At 43.0% G+C, this 19785-nt stretch overlaps 1 long non-coding RNA gene across 1 annotated transcript in view; it reads right to left on the bottom strand.

Annotated features, from left to right (window-relative positions):
• Positions 1-3875: 3875 nt before the first annotated feature.
• The window catches only part of LOC110743370, a 169621-nt gene continuing 153711 nt past the window's right edge, over positions 3876-19785 (bottom strand). The window contains exon 5 of the long non-coding RNA XR_004182582.1: positions 3876-3922. This is a non-coding gene — a long non-coding RNA (uncharacterized LOC110743370). The remainder of the gene's footprint in view (positions 3923-19785) is intronic.

Genomic DNA, 19785 nt, shown 5'->3' with positions numbered 1-19785 from the left:
AGGGTGGGAGGGAGGGAGGGAGAGAGAGAGAGAGAGGGAGAGAGAGAGGGAGAGAGAGAGGGAGAGAGAGAGAGAGAAGCTGGATAGCTTTAGGCACCACTGCTTGTTTTTAAAGAAGCAGTTTGTGGAGAGGTCATTTCCTGTCCACACTGTAGACTAGTTCACAAATATAATTCTCCTCACAGTCTGACAAGAGGTCTAAGGTTTGGTTTTAATTTTTTTCCTCCAGCCAGGACCCTTGGCAGCCTGATTGCTAAGCCTGTTAGCATAGAGGTGGTCTAACCGCTGCACGAGCCTCTCACCTCTGACAACCACACTGTTGTAATGTATCAGAAATGTTGATTACTACAAAATACAGAAACATGGGCACTGTGGTGCCCCGAATTGGGGCCACTAATTCCCTCACGTGCAGAGATTTATTTCTGCACTAATCTCCCTACGTAGTTTTGCTTTACTTGCTGTTGTTCCAAGGGCTGTTATATTCTTTGCCCTCCACTCCATCTCACCCCCATGTCTCCCCACTCACCCCTCTTTCCAGCCACCTCCCTCTTCTCCCAAGACTTGATTCAGGCCCGTAAGGTGCCTGGGCATTTTCAGGTAAAAACAATCGTTCTGAATGTGGAATGCAGAAAATACACTAAAGGAGAGCAATGGTCTTTTTTCCTAGGAAGGAAAAAAACAAAACAAAATAAAACAAAACCCCAAAGCAGACCTCCCAATAAGACAGGAAAAGCAAAAAAGGAGAAAACTGCCACAAAAATGACCATGGAAAATTCAGTTGAGTAGGAAATTGCAAATAATTTAATGGATCATCCCCAGATAACATGTCCAACTCTTGTGGAGACAAAGTCTATATTTTCCAAGATTGGTCAAGTAAACAAATCTTTTCCCAACTGTGGTATATGATAACTATAAGAAACCCCAACAGCCCATGGAAGGGGGAAGAATCTCTACAGAGAATTAAGCGATCTATAAAATAATCAAATTCTGCTAGAACCAACCATAACCAGAGATACGATACTTAAACAAAGCTCAGCCACAGAAAATTTAAATGTATTGAGCTAACACCTAGGTAGGTCAGTGGTATTAAGGAAATAAAGCAAACGACCACCAAAAAGCATGATGAATTCAAGACCTGAATGCAAATGCATGCAAATGAGACATTTCTTCTTTTTAATAAGCAGATTAATTAACTTTCTGCCCCAATCATGGCTTGGGTATCTCCAAGTCACTAGCCAACAGGGGATAAGGTATTGCTAATTCTGCAATTTACACTCTTAAAAATACTCAGACACAGAAAAGTGTATTGCTGTCTTGATCAGTCCTTCTTCATAATTGCATGAAATATTTGCTGAGTCCACCCCAAACTTCCAGCAGCGCAGCCCAACACACTAATGTAGCCTGCCAGGATGAGATTAGGGTAGGTATTACACTAAGGCTGCTTGGAACTTGCGCTAGGAGACCCCAAGGCAGGCGAGAATGCTTGGTTTCAGGTTTCATTACAAATCCAAAAGCTGGACCAAATTTGCTGCAAGGTTTGTCAAAACACACAACCTTCTAAAGACAGGATTTCAAACAATTTTGGCATGATTTATGTTTTGGTATGGCAGCCACTGCAAAACCTAACGGTTCCTTATGTTTAAATTCCCAAACTAAAGACATTCTGAGAGTTTAGTGTCTGCCTGAGTTTGTGCAAGAATGAAAGTAACACCTAGGCAGGCGTGTGCAGGCCAATACTAGTAAAAAAAAAAAAAGAAACAGTTCAAAAATCCATTTAGGAAGGCAATCCCTCTCCGAATAAGGTTCCGGTTTGCTCTCATTTGTTTCTGCAGACCATTGCAAATTATAATTGGAAATATTTCTTGCCCTTAATAGCAAAAGACTCATTTCAGAACTATCTGAAACTTGATAATGCTGATCCATATCCCTGATTCTCATCCCGGCTACTTCAGGAGTCTCCGAACGGGTCCCCCTGCCCACAGATTCACAGGTCTCTTCTAACTTGTGGTCTGTCCTTATTCAAATCAGAATGCGGATTTCAAATAAGTGAAAGCGATCATGTCCCAAGTTTTCCCCCTCAGTGTTTCCTGGCTGCCAGCAGGAAAATGTGCAAGTTCCTTAGGAACACGGCATAGAGGGCTCGGTAAGACCCACACTTCTGTGCTCTCTCTTTCTCCCGCTGTCACACACACAAACACACACACACACACACTCATTCATTTACTCATTTGTGTGTCCATTCATTTATTTATTTGCTATACTTGATCTTCCTAAACTTACAATCTTTCTCATGCATGGCCACATTTGTACTTCTGTCCCTAGCTTACCTACAAACTGCTACTTATCCTTCTATTCAATTAAATTGTCTCCTCCATAAGCCTTTTTAAATTACACATTCATTTGTTTATTTATTCAACAGATATTCCATTCACAGTGGATAGAGGCAGAGCCAACAGCATGGCCAGAGCACATTTCAACCCTAGCTCCAAATCCTAGTTGTTGCGTGAACCTGAGCAAACGACTCAGTCTCTCTGCACCTCAGTTATCTCAGTGCAAGATAAGGACAATGATAGAAACTAGTCTATAAGATTGTTGCTAAGGATTAGCAAATACATCCAAATGCATTAGAACCCTCTCACCTAAACGCTCAAATAATAACACGATAGGCTGGGCGCAGTGCCTCACGCCTGTAATCCCAGCACTTTGGGAGGCCGAGGTGGGCAGATCATGAGGTCAGGAGTTTGAGACCAGCCTGACCAACATGGTGAAACCCTGTCTCTACTAAAAATACAAAAATTAACCTGGTATGGTGGCGCACGCCTGCCTAGCTACTCAGGAGGCTGAGGCAGGAGAATCGCTTGAACCTGGGAAGTGGAGGTTGCAGTGAGCTGAAATCACACCACTTCACTCCATCCCAGGCGACAGAGCAAGACTGTCTCAAATAATAATAAAAATAATAACAACAACACGATTATTAGGTACCTAATATCTGCTTAGGTCCTAGGGATCATTGGGAGGCCAAGGTGATGTAGCACACAGGCTACCTGCCTTCCTGCCCCTTACCATCTAGTGAGGGCAAGGAAAAGACAGCGTAGAAGAGCTAGTAAATATTTGGGAACATAATTTTAAACTATAGTGCATGCTCTGTTGGAAATAAATAAAATAAAAAGAAGAGATAAAAAAAATCCCCCCCTTGGTATCATCAGTGTAGTTTCTATATTCTTCTATTAGAGGACTTATATTAATACATAAAAGGAACAAATACTGTCACTTGTTCAGCACTTGCTATGTGCCAGCCACTGTGCTGAGTGGTCTACACAATTACTCTTAGTTAATCTCACAATAAATCTATGGAATTGATTTGATTACTATTCCCATTTTACCTAATCGGAAACTGAAGCTATGAGAGGCTAAGAAAGTTCTTTGAAGTCATGCAACAAATAAGTGACAAGAGACAAGATTCACATCCAGTTTGCCTGACTGCTTGCATCTTAAGAATTTTGCTGCTCAGAGGTCAAGTCCATCCTCACCTCGAGGGCGTTTCTGTTCTTTGTCCCTGGTGGCCAGCATGGTGCTGAGCCCATAGTAGGTGCTCAGGACACATGGACCTGACTAAATGGAAGAAGCATCAAAGGATAAAGTGGCTCCCCTCACTTGGATTTTATTCTTCGTGGTCTTGCTTAGTTTCAGACACTCAATGCCCCCTGCCTCACTCCGACCCTCGCCCCTGAAGCCCTGCCCTGCCAAATCACCACTCCCATCTTTGTTATTGTCCCAAATCTCCTAGCACAGATTCCTAAATCCACAAGCTAGGAGTTGAATCCTTTGCACCACTAGGTTACCTGGTTGTCTTTGTCATTCATCTGTTTGTCTTCTTTCTTGCTTCTTGAAGGACCAGATCTTCTTCTGGGTCATGTATGAGCTAAGAAGTGAAGAAAACAAAGTGCGCATTTTAAGATTGTAAATCAGCTCCTTCAGAAAATCATAGAGAATTGCAAGTATGCAGTATTTGTACCCTAGCAAAGAATAAACAAGTCTAACCCCCAACACAACAGTTCTATTACCCCCAAAGATTAAGCCATGTTCATTTACGCATCATTTTGTGTGCTGAGTATGAATGAGTTCCCAAAGTCCTCATGCGGACGTTCAAGGTGCTCTAAAAGCTGGCCTGCCCTTTATACTCGGGACCTCATTTAGCTACATTCACCGTAGGTTTAACCCACAGAGTGATTGTTGTTCATTTAAGCAGAAATTCTTACCCACAGTTTAAAAAGTGAAGAATTGGCCGGGTGCGGTGGCTCACGCCTGTAATCCCAACACTTTGGGAGGCCAAGGCGGGCAGACCACGAGGTCAGGAGATGGAGACCATCCTGGCTAACACAGTGAAACCCCATCTCTACTAAAAATACAAAAAAACAAGCCAGGCATGGTGGCGGGTGCCTGTAGTCCCAGCTACTCGGGAAGCTGAGGCAGGAGAATGGCGTGAACCCGGGAGGTGGAGGTTGCAGTGAGCCGAGATCACACCACTGCACTCCAGCCTGGGAGACAGAGCACGACTCTGTCTCAAAAAAAAAAAAAAAAAAAAAAAAAAGTGAAGAATTTCACATACAGTCCAGATTTTCATCTTCTCTGAAAAATTATAAGCTCTGACCATCCTTGGCCCCATCCCTGCTGCATGGCAATGTGCAGCGGGGCCAGCGTCTTTGTGCTTGTCTGTTCACCATGGTCTCTGTCACTCTACAGCCGTCCCCTCCAACGCCCCTAATTTCCATTTACCTGCCTGGTTCTTCCAAGTATTTGAAACATTGTTTTTTTTCTTAATCTATCAATTGCATCCTTTCCAAATCCTTCATCCAAGCACTGTTTGCTTCTCCCAGTCAGTTTTCTTACCACTCTTCAATTCCCCTTCTCTACCCTTCCTTACCTATTTCTTTCTTTCCCTTTTTTTCTTTTTTTTTTTTCTTTTTCTGAGGTGGAGTTTTTGCTCTGTTGCCCAGGCTGGAGTACAGTGGTGCGATCTTGGCTCACTGCAACCTCCTCTACCTCCTGGGTTCAAGCAAGTCTCCTGCCTCAGCCTCCTGGGTAGATGGGATTATAGGTGCCCACCACCATGTCTGGCTAATTTTTGTATTTTTAGTAGAGGCAGGGTTTCACCATGTTGGCCAGGCTGGTCTCGAACTCCTGACCTCAGGTGATCTACCCGCTTTGGCCTCCCAAAAAGCTAGGATTACAGGTGTGAGCCACCACAACCGACCACTTCTTATCTATTTCTGTGCCCTGTACAATTTCTGCTTCTTCGGTCAATAAGCATTTCACTAATAGGTAAAGGAGGGCAGGGCACAGTGGCGCACGCCTGTAATCCCAACACTTTGGGAGGCCAAGGGGGGCAGATCAAGAGGTCAGGAGATCGAGACCATCCTGGCTAATACGGCGAAACCCTGTCTCTACTGAAAATACAAAAAATTAGCCAGGCGTGGTGGCGGGCGCCTGTAGTCCCAGTTACTCAGAAGGCTGAGGCAGGAGAATGGCGTGAACCCGGGAGGCGGAGCTTGCAGTGAGCCGAGATTGCACCACTGCATTCCAGCCTGGGCAACAAAGCGAGACTCCATCTCAAAAAAAAAAAAAAAAAAATAGGTAAAGGCAAGGTAGAGCTGAGATATGGTGCGGAATACAGACAAATGAAAACATAGAAGGCGTGGCAGATTTCAACCCTGGTGCCACCACTTAGCTGTCACGTGAACCTGAGCAAATGACTCAGTCTCAATGCACCTCAGTCATCTCATTGCAAGATGGGGACAATGATAGAAACTAGTCTATAAGATAGTCACTAAGGATTAGCAAATACATCTGAAAGCATTAGAACCCTCACATCTAAATGCTCAAATAATAACATGATTATTAGGTACCCGACATCTGCTTAGGTGTTAGGGATCATTGGGAGTCCAAGGTGATGTGGCACACAGGCTACCTGCCTTCCTGCCCCTTGCCATCTAGTCTCTGCCTTCAGGAAACTTAACGGACATGCAAAACTATGCTTCCTTCATTCAACAAGGTATATACTGAGCCCCTACTATGTACTAAGCACCATGCCAAGTACTGGGAATATTGCCCCAACAACCAAGCCAAAGGAAACACAGAACTAATCCCCTACTCCAGGAGAGAGGTGGTCTAGAATAATTTGTCAGCCATGAACTTTGGAGCCTCACTGCCTTGGCTTGAATCGTGCCTCCTGCATTTAGCTGTGTGACGTTGGCATTTCATCTGTCTCTGCCTCAGTTTTCTCATCTCATCTGTAAAGTGGAACTAACAGCAATCATATGATTCTTACGAGGATGAAACAAGTTAACACATATACGTTGATTAGAACAGTGCCTGGCATTTAGTAAGTCCTCATAATTATTAGTTATTATTAGAAGAGGCGACAGGCATTAACCAATATCAGAAGCACATGTAAAGTGACACTGTGAAGTGTAGAAGACAGGCTGGGATAAGGAGGAGGCATGAGCAGTAGAGATGCGGCAAAAAAAAAAAGTCTAAGGCATAATATGATAGGCATCTCCATATTAATAAACGAAATGCTAATTTACAAAGAGCCTTGAAATAAGGAGGGATCCATTCAAACTAGTGAAATCAAGGAAGGCTTCACAGAGGAGTTGGCATTTGTATTTAGCCTTTAACCTGGCTCTAATGTCTTCTTGACTAAGCCAAATGTAATAAGAAATTATAATGACTAAGAAAGGCCATAGCCATTGAGAACAGCTTATTTCAAGAGTATCAACAGTGAAATCCAACCCCATAGCACGGATCATTTAATGTTCATTTAATTATTAAACAGGTAATCCCTGAGTACCTGCAATGTGCTGGACCCTCCTCTTTTGGACTCTGTGGGCTCAGATCCTCTCTGACCTCCTACCTTTCCAACCACATCTGTGCCTGTATTCACCCAGCCAACACCACCTGCCATGACACTTCTGCTTCATTCCTAGTATATGTCAGATTCTTTCTTCTAGATCGTAGAACCCTCCTCTCTTGGCCTTGGCATGGCTAGCTCCTTCTCAGCTCAAGATGTTACCTTTTCGAAGAGGCCATCCATGATCAAGTTATATAAATAATTTATCCATGCTCCATTACTTTCTCTCATGGAATTCTGTTTGTTAGGTCTCTAACATGATCACCATCTGTAATTATGTCTGTATTCGTTATTTACTTGTATATTGCCTGTGTTTACTATGAGATTATAAATTCCACAAGTGCTGATGATGTGCTGGTTTTATAGACCAATGTATAAAAAATACTGTACACTCAGAATTTTGCATAAGGTCTGGCATACGCAGGAGCTCAGTATATTTTTTGAAAATAAATAGGTGAAATATCTGAATGCATCCCCAGAGCTGTCCTGGCAAATTATATCCCTTAATTCTAGGCCGGGCTATTCATGTAACAGTGATGTATAAAGGCTATTTTTGTTCATTTATTCATGCAATTGGGTACTTACTGTAAGTCAGGTACTGGGAAAACCAACCTGGGCAAATTTGATAACTTGAGAGACTCCCTTTCCAGGAACCAATTCCCTAGAAAGCCCTTTGTCATCATTAATTATTTCATACCCAGAAGACCTCAGAGCTGCTATTGAGACTTCTGTGATCTACTTCTGACCTATGGGAGACCACGCAGCCAAGTGTCAAGGACCCTGTATTCTCTATCCAGCTCTGAACCTTTCTCACTGTGAGAACTGGGTAAGCCATATCACTGCAGTTAGCTTGAGTTTCCGTATTTGCAAAATGCAGACAATAGCACTAACTTCATAGGGCCCTTACGGAAATCGAGGAACATTTTCTGCCCCTAATAGCCAATAGCTGTTACGAAGTGTCAAGCATTGTTCCAAGCATTTTATAAATATTGATTCATTGAATCCTTACCACTATCCCATAAGAAAAAGACTATTTTGTTCCCACTCTCTAGGTGAGGAAACAGCAGCTCAGAGAGTCTGAGCAACTTGCCATGGGTTGTACAGGTAGTAGCTGGTGGAATGGGAGCTGAATGAGGGGCGTCTGGCTCCCCTTGTTGACGGTCCCAGGGGGTCCACAGCCTCTGTTCATCTCCACATTCAACTGTGAGCTGCTTGAGGGCAGGTGACACATGTTTTTCATGAAAGAAGAAAAATATAAATGAGAAAATGAAGAGAGAATATCATTCAAGATTCTTCTGCTTATAGAAAAAAAAACACTCCAAATGTCTTAAGCAAAAAAGAAAAAAAAAGTGAATGTATTTGCTTATCTAATTGGAAAAGTCAGAAGCATTTGAGTTCAGGTTCAGTAGGATCCAGGGGCCCTAATTACATCACCAGGACTTGGAACCTGTGGCTGCCCCTGCAGGCAGGCTTTCCTCACTTGCTGGTAGACTCTGCCCATGTGGTGACTGTGGATAAGGCTGGGTTCATATTCTCTCAATTTAGCCCAGCAGAAAGAGAGGTTTCTTTTCCAAGAGTTCCAGCAAAAATCCCAGCTTTGTGTCTCATTGCCTGATTCAGACATAAAAACCAATCTCTGCAGCCAAAGGAGTGGCCAGTCCTGGGTCACATGCCCATTCCCCCAGCCTGGGGCAGATTGACCCTCCTAAATCCAGGGACCCAACAAAATGGCACAGTTCTGTTACCAAAAGGTGAGTGCATTTAGGGGTATAGCCACCCACAAAATATACATTCAAGTCCTAACCCTTAATACCTGTGAATGTGAGATTATTTGTAAATAGTGTCTTAGTGGATGTAATAAAATTAAGATGAAGTCATACTGGAATAGGGCGAGCCCTAAATCTGATGACTAACCTTCTTACAAGGAGAGACACAGACACACAGACACACACATGAAGAGGGAGGCAGAAACCAGAGTGATGCAGCTACAATTCAAGGAACACCAAGGACAGCCAGAAACCACTCGAAGCTGGGAAGAGGCAAGAATGGAGTCTTCCTTAAAGTCTTCAGAGGGGGCGTGGGCTGCCAAGACCTTGATCTTGGACCTCTAGCCTCTAGAACTGTAAGTAAATATATTTCTTATTATTTAAGCCAGTCAGTTTGTGGTACTTCGTTACAGCAACCTTAACAAACTGATAGAGAATGGATATGGGTTCTGCATGCAAAGCCTCTGCTATCCAACCACAAAGAGGCTGACTTGGCTCAAAACAGAAGAGAGTGCAAGGAGACCCTACCTGTTGTCTTTTCCTATACTAACAAGGGTAATAAGAATAATGATAATAATGTCATTTACTGATTGCCTACTAATTGTCATGCAAATGTAAGGTCTGGTTATTCACATAAAATTATATCATTGGATCCTCACACCACCCCTGTTGAGTTATCTATGTTTTCCTCTAAGCACAGAGAGCTATCAAACAGGAATAGGGTCCTCCTTCTTCTATTTAGGTAAGATACTAATCTTTATATGAACCTTCCCTCCAAATCTCAAATCTCTCTCTCTCTCTTTCTCTCTCACAGACACACACACACACAAACTGCCATACCACTAAACTATGCTTGTCCCAAAATGGGTGGCAAATATTTACAATAAATGACAGCCTTTTAAAAATTTTGTTCTAACTTACTAAAAATTATTATCTGTGGTATCGTGATTGTCTCCTTGTGCTCTGTTTTATCAGAACTAACTTTAAGCCATTCCCCTGCCTGATCTGCCAGAGCTGCTGTCACTCATCCTGATTTCAGCCATGCGCCTCCTGCCTCTCTTTCCCTCCCCTAGAGCTTTGTGAGCAGGCTCATGGATCTGCCGCTGACACCAGGACTCCTCCGGACACCCTGGAGGCTGGAGAAAGACAGTGCGCTGCACAAAGTCTCACACAGCCTGCCAAGGACAAACTTCCTCTGCGCGACTTGGACCTGGACAATCGTTCTCTGACAAAGGAATCCCCAAGCCTGCGCCTTCGTGGAATTGACTTTTGAGTCCCTTTATTATTGAGACTGACATCTGAAGCACATGTATGTTTTTCTTTCATAAAAGCTCTACCCTAATCCAAGATCAAACAATTTATTTTGAGAATAACTGTACAGAATGGTACATTTTCCAGAACCAAACAGGTTTCCCCTGTCATTTGCCATCGCCTTTGAAGTATTTAATAGCGGAGGTAACTTGGAGAAATGACTGTGTTCCTGAAAACTGCAGTTACTCTCGCTCCTGTTTGCAAGGGACTTATCATTTACTCACTGCTTTTATCAGTCTACTTTTTGCTTTTATCTGCTTTGTTTCCCAAGTGAATTATCATTCATAGTTTTCTACACATCATTTCTAAGAACCATGTAGGATTTCCTTCTGGGAATGGACCTTAACTGATGTCAATGTCCCTTGCCGTTGATATTTGCATTATTTCCAATTTTTCTCTAATACAGCAATCCTTGATAAATATCCTTATATCTCTTTATATATCCACATGTGTCCACATCAAAACTCTAAAAGTAAAATCATTTTAAGGCAAGGGGCATGTGCTTTGTAAACCTTTTTTTACATATTGCTGAATTGCCCTATAAATGAGTTCTATGGATATAGTCTCACCAGTAATTTTTAATTTTGATTTCATTTGTATGTTGATGAGCATGGAACACATTCATGAAGAAAACTCATGCAATATGTCAAAGTATGAAGCAAAATGTGAAATGCACCTGATTTTCCCCACTACACAGGTTGTACATAAGGACCTAGCAGCTCATCTCTTTGTGCATGGGCTGAGTTCTCCAGTCACCATGCCTCCACTGGGAGCTAGTGGAAGGAAACCCACCGTCTGGATACAAAGCACTATAGCTGACAAATCGTTGGGTGTTTTCTAATTTTTCACAATCATAAACAATAGGGCAAAGAATTCCCTGGCATTCATCCTTCCGCACTGGTCATAAATGCCACTTCTTTTCTTTTTGAGACAGTCTCACTCTGTCGCCCAGGCTGGAACGCAATGGTGTGATTTCAGCTCACTGCCTCCTGGGTTCAAGAGATTCCCAAGTAGCTTGAACTACAGGCCCACCATGCCTAGCTAATTTTTGTATTTTTAGTAGAGACAGGGTTTCACTGTGTTGGCCTGGCTGATCTCTAACTCCCAACCTCAGGTAATATGCCCACCTTGGTCTCTCAAAGTGCTGGGATTACAGGCATGAGCCACCATGCCCGGCCCAGAAATGCCACTTCTTGAGCATGCTTTCCTTGACTCCCTAACCTATATTTCAATCTTTTCTTTGATTCATTAACTTGAGTAAGAGGTTCTGAGCCCTATGCCTGGAAACTTGCACCCACAGAGTATCGTGTACTTAGCACATCTTGACAAACTAGGTTTGGATGCATTTGTTGATATGTGGCGAACTTTTCAAAACATGCAACATGCTGCAAGATATGTTACCAGTGACAAGTTAATATCAAAACGAATCAATATTCTATGGACACAATGGCCTGTATGTTCAATTGAAATGGATAAACATTTGTTGTCACCACAGTGCATCAGATCTGCTAGGCAAATGTTGGAAACGGTGATGGTTAATATTATATGTCAACTTGACTGGGCCACTGGGTGCCCAGACGGTTGAGCAAACGCTATTCTGAATGTGTTGTGCAGGTGTTTCTGGATGACACTACCATTTGAATTGGAAGACTGGGTCAGCAGGTTGAAGGGAATCACCCCGCATTCCTGAGGAAACTCGATGGCCTCCCTGAGGCAGGTGCTGTGCAGGACAATGCTGAGTCTCCTTAGGACCCATCTCACAGTTCCTGTTTGCTTCTAGACCTGTAAGCAGATGCAAGTCCCAGCAGCCCTACAAGTGAGGGACACAGTGTGACCCCTGAGGAGGTGCACTGCACTCCAAAAGAAAGACTTGAGTTTTCTAATGACAAGGACAGAAATCCAGAACATGTGTGGGAATGCATAGTAAGGGATGGGATAATGGTTAAAGTTGGCGTGGGCTGAATTTATTGGTGTGGACTCACTGAGAGATTCTGCATTGAATGCTGCAGCTCAGGGAGTCAGAAAGGGCTCTAGCAGTTTGGCTGTTTGGTTGGTTGGTTGGTTGGTTGGTTGGTTGGCTGGAACATGGACCAAAGGGTGGGCCACAGTGACTGAGTTGGAAATGTCAGAACGGTTTTGATTTAAAGTAGAAAAAGGGATTCAAAGCTTAGGGAGATGGAATGTTAAGGTGGATTCACCATTTAAAACCAACTCACTCACACTGGAAGGGTCCAAAGACCGTTTCACCACAACTTTGAGAAATAAACTCATGTGAGGAGCCTCAGCGTCCTTGGAAAACCATCCCACAGCTGCTTTTCTACATAGGGCAGGTCTTACAGTGGAACTTCAGTTACTGAATTGGGAAACTTAAATGCAATGGGTGTGATTGGATCCTGTGGTGGCAGGGGCCACGTGGCAGCATCAACCACCTGAGGCCAGGTGAACGTGGCCACTGTCTGGCACAGCAGAGTCAAAGCAGCCCTCAGAGCAGCCTGACTCACACTGACCCATGAGGCTAATTGATCACGCTGTTCCTAGAAGTGAAATAGACAGGAAGCCCACTAAATTCTTACTTGATGTATATAAGCAAATTCTAGGTTGAGAGAACAAAAGTCTAACTCGAATCATAAAATCAGAGAGTCATGGCTCTTCAGTTCACTCAAGGGGAGACCAGTGTTGTGGGGTACATGGAGATTTCCCTCCTAAGGCAGAGAATACATTGATGCATCTGGCCCCACGCCTGCAAGTGAAAAGCAGACACAATGCCTGGTAGGCCTCTGTGGCGTTTGGAGGCAGTATATTTCTCATTTGGGTGCATTAGTCCAACTCATTTACTGGGTGAACCAAAAAGCTGCTAATTTGAAGGGCACAGAACAAGAGAAGGCTCTGCAGCAGGTCCTGGCTGCTGCGCAACCTGCTCTGCCACTTGGACCATACGATCCAACAGATTCAATAGTGCTTGGCGTCTCCATGGCAGATGGACAAAGAATGCTGTCTGGAGTCTTTAGCAGGCCCATTAGGTGAATCACAGCACAGGCCCCCAGGATTTTGAAGCAAGCCCTGCCATCCGCTGTGGTGAACTACACTTGTTTTGAGAAATAGCCCGTGGCCTGCCATCAAGCCTTAGTAGAGACTGAACCATGAGCCAGCAAGTTACCGTGGGGCCTGAGTTGACCATAAGGAATTGAGTGTTAGCTGGCCTACCAAGCTATAAATGGAGGCATGCACAGCAGCACTCCATTATCCAATGGAAGTGGTGTATACATGATGGGGTCTGAGCAGGTCGTGAAGGCACAAGTAATTTACATGAAGTGTCCCAAAAGCCATGGTCCCCAGTTCTGCTACACTGCCTTTTCTTTCCCAGTTTGGACCTATGACCTCATGGGGAGTCCCCTACAATCAGTTGACAGAGAAAGAAAAGGCTCGGGACAGGTTTACCGATGGTTCTGCAAGACGTGCAGGCACCACTGAGTGTGGACAGCTGCAGCACCGCAGCTCCTTCCTGGGGCATCCTGAAGGACAGTGGTGGACGGAAATCCTTCCAGTGGGCAGAATTTTAAGCAACGCATCTGGTTGTTTATTTTGCCAGGAAAAAGTAACAGCCAGATGTGCGATTATATACAATTCATGGGCTGCTTCCATTGGTTTGGCTGGATAATCGAGGACTTAAAAAGATCGTGGTTGGAAAACTGGTGACAAGGAAATCTGGGAAAGAGATATGTGGATATACCTCTTTGACTGGGCATAAAACAGGAAGATATGTTAGTTCCATGTGAATGCTCATCAAAGGGGGACCCCCGGCAGAAGAGGGTTTTAATATTCAAGGGCATAGGGTGATGTAGTCTGTGAGTACCAGTCAGCCTCTCTTCCCAGGCAACCCTATCATCACCCAATAGGCTCATGTATGAAGTGACCATGGTGTTGGGGATGGAGGCTATGCATGGACTCAGCAACATGGACTTCCACTCACCAAGGCCAATCTGATTACGGCCTCTGCTGGGAGCCCAATCTGCCAGCAGCAGAGACCAACACTGAGTCCTCAATATGGCACCATTCCTTGAGGTGATCAGCCTACCACCTTGCAGCAGGTTAATTACATTGGACCATTTCCACCATGGAACGGATAGTGTTTCATTCTTAATAGAATATGTACTTACTCCGGAGATGAATATATCTTTTCTGCATGCAATGCTGCTGCCAAAATGACCATCCATGGACTTACAGAATGCCTTATCCATCATAATGGCATCCTATAGAGTATTTCTTCTGATCAAGGAACTCACTTCACAAGAAAGTGTGGTAGTGGGTGCATGTTCATGGAATTCACTGATCTTCCCACATTCCCCACCATCCTCTAGGAGCTGCATTGATAGATCAGTGAAATGGCCTGTTGAAAACTCAGTAACAGTGTCAGCTAGGTGGCAGTACCAGGCAGGGCTGGGGCAAGGCTTTCTAAAAGACTGTATAAATCTCTGAATCAGCAGCCAGTATATAGTACTGTTCCTCCGATAACCAGGATTCATGGGTCTAGGAACCAAAGGGTAGAAATAAGAGTGTCACCATTCACTATAACCTTTAGTGTCCCACTAGCAACATTTTTGCTTTCTGTTCCTGCAACCTCTTCTCTGCTGGCCTAGAGGTCTTAGTTCTCCCTTAGTTCCAAAGGGAGAAGTTCTTCCATGAGGAGACAAAAAAATGATTATTTTGAACTGGAAGTTAAGACTCCCACCCAGCCATTTAGGGCTCCTCATGACCCCAAATCAATCAACAGGCAAAGAAGTGGGTTTTTGTACTGCCTAGGGTGAGTGATCGTGACTTCCAAGGGGAAACTGAACTGCTACTCCACTATGGATGTATGGAAGGTAGGAGATTCCTTAGCATGTCTCTTAGTATCACCATGTCCTGTGATTAACACCCATGAAGAGTGACCCAATCCAGGGAGGACTACAAATAGCTCAGAACCTTCAGAAATGAAAGTATGGGCCACCCCAACAGGTAAAGAACCACAGCCAACCGAGGTGTTTGCTGAAGGCAAGAAGAATACAGAATGGGTAGTGGAAAAAGGTCATTATGAACACTGGCTACAGCCATGTGACCAGTTACAGAAATGAAGACTGTCATTGTCATGAGTATTTTTTCCTTATTTTGTTACAAGTATGTCTGTGTGTGTGTGTGTGTGCATTAAGCAAAAATTGTTTTCTTTCCTCTCTCATCTTCTTATTACGTATTACAAGATGTGTTGACTTTATAATAAAGTATTTAATATTGTTAACTACATCATAATTTATATGTCATAAAATAGCAAGGAGAAGAATTAACATCACTCAAGGACTTTATTTCCTCTTCTATGGAAGGGGTTAGTGCATTTCTGGTTGTACATATGATAGTTGTATAACATTTGGTGGAACTTTGACCTTTTAATTGTGTTTATTTGGAGAATAAGCGTGATTTAAGAAGATGTGTGTGGGTGCCAAGTTGACAAGGGGTGGACTTGTGATTGTTAATTCTCTGTGAACTTGACTGGGCTATGGAATGCCCATGTATCTTGTTAAGCCTCATTTCTGGGTGTGTTGGTGAGGGTGTTTCTGGAAGAGATTAGCATTCGAGTTAGTGGACTGAGTAGAACAGATGGCCCGTCCCAGTGTGGGCGGGCATTATCCAGTCACTGAAGGCTTGTATAGAATAAATGGTGAGCATTAACTAAATCATGTATCATGACTGTGTAAGATGTTAACATTAGGTGAAGCTTGATGAAGGGTATACAGCAATTCTCTATACTATTTTTGCAACTTTTTGTAAGTCCAAAATTTACACAAATGTAAATTCTAAATCACACCACATGGTGCCATAGAAGATAAGTGTGTGTATATATCCTATACACACACTTATTTTTTATGTTTGGCACAAACATTTCTAGCAATATTTAACAGAAAAATACTCATTCATATTTGCTTTATTTAAAAATAAAACTTGTGGTTGTCATTTACTTTTCTAGTTCAGGGAGTAAGTGGGTTACCACCTCTCAGTCACTGAATGACGTTAATTTTGCCTTTGGAGTATTTATTATAGCAGTGTGTTTCCTCGAACAAGTCAAAAATTTTGGAATCCATTTTATTCACCATGTAAATGGCAACACGGTCATCTTAGAATTCCACAATGTGTCAAGCTTCAGTAGTCAACATGGTCAGTGACCTAGATCTTAGACCACATCCCCTTGAGAGGAAGATATTCTTCTGAGCCTAAAATGTTGAAGACGTTTCTCTTTTGCTGCTGACATCTTCATATAGCTTGTTTGCTTCAACCCCTGCTATGCTAAACTCTAAGGCACAATCCCAATTATTTTGCTGTATGTGAATTTCAATGTGTTAGTTTCTCTAGTTTAAAAAATAAGCTCCTCATCTACTGGAACTTGGTTTGACTGCACATTTTTCTTTCCAATGTGTTTACTGCAGAAGAATTTAAGCCATACATTTTAGCCACTTGTAGGACTCTGCTTAAGGTTATGGTGAAATTGGACAATTTCCCAAGATTCAGGTTGTGAGTTTTGGGGACGGTGCTGTAAGAGTGGTCCGGAGAATCCTGCTTTGGAAACTAGATCATCACTCAAGGGGGAGGGGACAATGGCCCTACAGATTGGTGTGGTCAGTATATGGACAACAGAAAGTGGCACGTCGACCCTCAAATCTGGAGTATGATTGCTTATTTAGAATCAAACAATGAAAACAAACAAAATCAAAGAGATGACATGAGCAGATGCATTGATGACTCGCCTCTTTAAAAATGACACAAAGTTCCGGCCCCCTTACCCCAGTCAGAACAGCCGGTTTCCTTCCTGCACATTCCCCACTCTTGAAGCAGGTAGTGGCCTGACTGCACAGTGATTTCCCTTGAGCAACGGCGATACCTGGGGAGCTTGCGGTGTGACTGCCTCAGCGCCTCCTGTCTCCCTCTAGTGACAGCCTCAGGGAGGGCAAGCACACGAATGTAAATTCTAAATCACACCACAGGGTGCCCTTGTTTAAAGTTCTCCAATGTCTCCTCATCACTTAGAATAAACCCTAGTTATTTATCAGACTCTGTGAGGCCACTCACTACTGGACCCTGTGTACATCTCTGAGCACGTCTATGTCTTTCCTCTTCCCAATACTTCCGCCTTCCTTCTGACTTCAAATACGCCAAACTAGAGTTCCCTTTAAGATCTTTGTACTTGCTTTTTACTCTCTGGGATTCTCTTTTCCCCAGACTCTAAGTCTACCTTCTGATCATCATTCAGGTTTCATCTTAAACACCACCTCTTCATCGGAGTCTTCCCTAACGACTCAGTCTACAGAAACCCTCTTTCTTCATTGCACAGCCATATTTTATTTTATTTTATTTTATTTATTTATTTATTTATTTATTTAGAGACAGAATCTTGCTCTGTTGCCCAGGCTGGAGTGCAGTGGCACGATCTCGGCTCACTGCAAGCTCTGCCTCCTGGGTTCACGCCATTCTCCTGCCTCAGCCTCCCGCTGGGACTACAGGCGTAGGCCACCACACCCGGCTAATTTTTTGTGTTTTTAGTAGAGATGGGGTTTCACTGTATTAGCCAGGATGGTCTCGATCTCCTGACCTCGTGATCTGCCCGCCTCGGCCTCCCAAAGTGCTGGGATTACAGGGATGAGCCACCGCGCCCATGCACAGTCATATTTTATTAGTTCTTCACAGAATTCATCATTACCCGACATTTTGTTTAACTTTGTGTTTACTTCTTTTGCAACCTAAATGGAAGCTCCATGAAAGAACACTGCTTTCTTTGTTCAGCTTTATATTCGTAGGGTTTAAACTAGTGACTGACAGAGGGTTATGGGGCTTAATATGTATTTAGTAATGAATTGATTCCGCCACTTTCCTAACCAGCATCCACGGCAGATAGAAATAATCATTTGTGGTAGTCTTCCCTCTGTCTCTACTGCATTTAAAGGACTATTGCCTGGAGATCTTGAACTCACCCCTCATTCAAAAGTAAATTCCAGGCCGGGCACAGTGGCTCACGCCTGTAATCCCAGCACTTTGGGAGGTTGAGGTGGGTGGATTACTTGAGCTCAGGAATTTGAGACCAGCCTGACCAACATGGTGAAACCCTGTCTCTACTAAAAATACAAAATTAGCCGAGGGTGGTAGTGCACGCCTGAAATCCCATCTTCTTGGGAGGCTTAGGCAGGAGAATCACTTGAATCTGGGAGGCAGAGGTTGCAGTAAGCCAAGATTGCACCATTGCACTCCAGCCTGGACAGTAAGAGGGAATCTCTGTCCAAAAAAAAAAAAAAAAAAGGCAGGGAGGATATTTAAAGAAGGATATTCTTATAATATTGCAATGAGGAAAAAAATCTCGATGGGAATTTTCCAAAGTCAAGCATAAGACCTGGAAGTCAATGGAGAAAGAATTGACAATTATGGCAATAAAATCATTGTTTGTGTAACACAGTAAGCCAAGTTAAGAGATAAATAAAACATCTGGTGGCAATATTTGCAAAATAAATGAAGATTAATAGCCTTAATTTTTTTTGAAAAAGTATATCTCAATAGGAAAATGAAAACAATCCTATAGAAAATGAACATGAGATATAAACCAACAATTCACACAGTACAAATCACCACTGAGAATATGGAAAGACATTCAACCTCACTTATAATCAAGAAAATGAAAATCAACATAAAATACTGGTTCCTGTTAGATTAACAACAGAAAAGGTTCGCATCTGTCGGGGAGGTAGAGGAATGGCCGTGGTAATCACTGGGGAAGAATATGGATGGGTCCTGTCCTTTTGGAAGACAATTTGTCAGTGTCCACCAAAATGTATAATGCACATATACAATAATTTCACAGTTATGTGTTTTGTAATAACTGACATTTCTTTGACTACAAGTAAGATTAAGTATTTTCATGATAATCATTCATCTGTATATTTTTCTATTCTCAACTTGCCTGCTTATGGCCTTTGCCTGCTTTCCTACCATTAGATCATTAGCTGAGTAAGAGGTAGGGAGGAAAGGAAGCACAAAAAGGTCCCTAAAATTTACTTCCTCATACATGAGCTGTGGAACTCCTTCATCTTTCACTTTCAATAGTGGAGCCAGTGGAGGTAATAACATAATTACAATCATTTCTTAGTAGTGGCTGTCAGGCCTCTGAACCCAAGCTAAGCCATCATATCCCCTGTGACCTTATGTATATATACAGATGGCCTGAAGTAACTGAAGAATGACAAAAGAAGTGAAAATGGCCTGTTCCTGCCTTAACTGATGACATTACCTTGTGAAATTCCTTCTCCTGGCTCATCCTGGCTCAAAAGTTCCCCCGCTGAGCACCTTCTGACCCCCTGCCCCTGCCCGCCAGAGAACAATCCCCTTTGACTGTAATTTTCCGTTACCTACCCAAATCCTATGAAACTACCCCACCCCTATCTCTCTTCCCTGACTCTCTTTTCGGGACTCAGCCTGCCTGCACCCAGGTGAAATAAAGAGCCTTGTTGCTCACACAAAGCCTGTTTGATGGTCTCTTCACAGGGACACGAGTGAAAGTGGCCCCACCCCCAGAAACTTGCAATCCCTCATAACTTGCTAAAAAGATGAAATAATTGCATTTAAATAAGATCAAACTTATCATGCATTCTTTAATTCAATTAGCAAACATTTATTGACTATACCTACATTTGCCAGGGACTGCTTCCGTTATCCTTCCGCAACCCTTTTTTTTGCCCACTCTTACTTATAAAATATATACAACCTCTTTTTTTTTTTTTTTCTTTTTTTGAG

The sequence above is a fragment of the Papio anubis genome, chromosome 3 (assembly GCF_008728515.1).
Source record: "Papio anubis isolate 15944 chromosome 3, Panubis1.0, whole genome shotgun sequence".
NCBI classification, from domain to species: Eukaryota; Metazoa; Chordata; class Mammalia; order Primates; family Cercopithecidae; genus Papio; species Papio anubis.
Note: the sequence above shows the minus strand (reverse complement) of the source record. Positions and strands in the feature narration are given on the sequence as shown.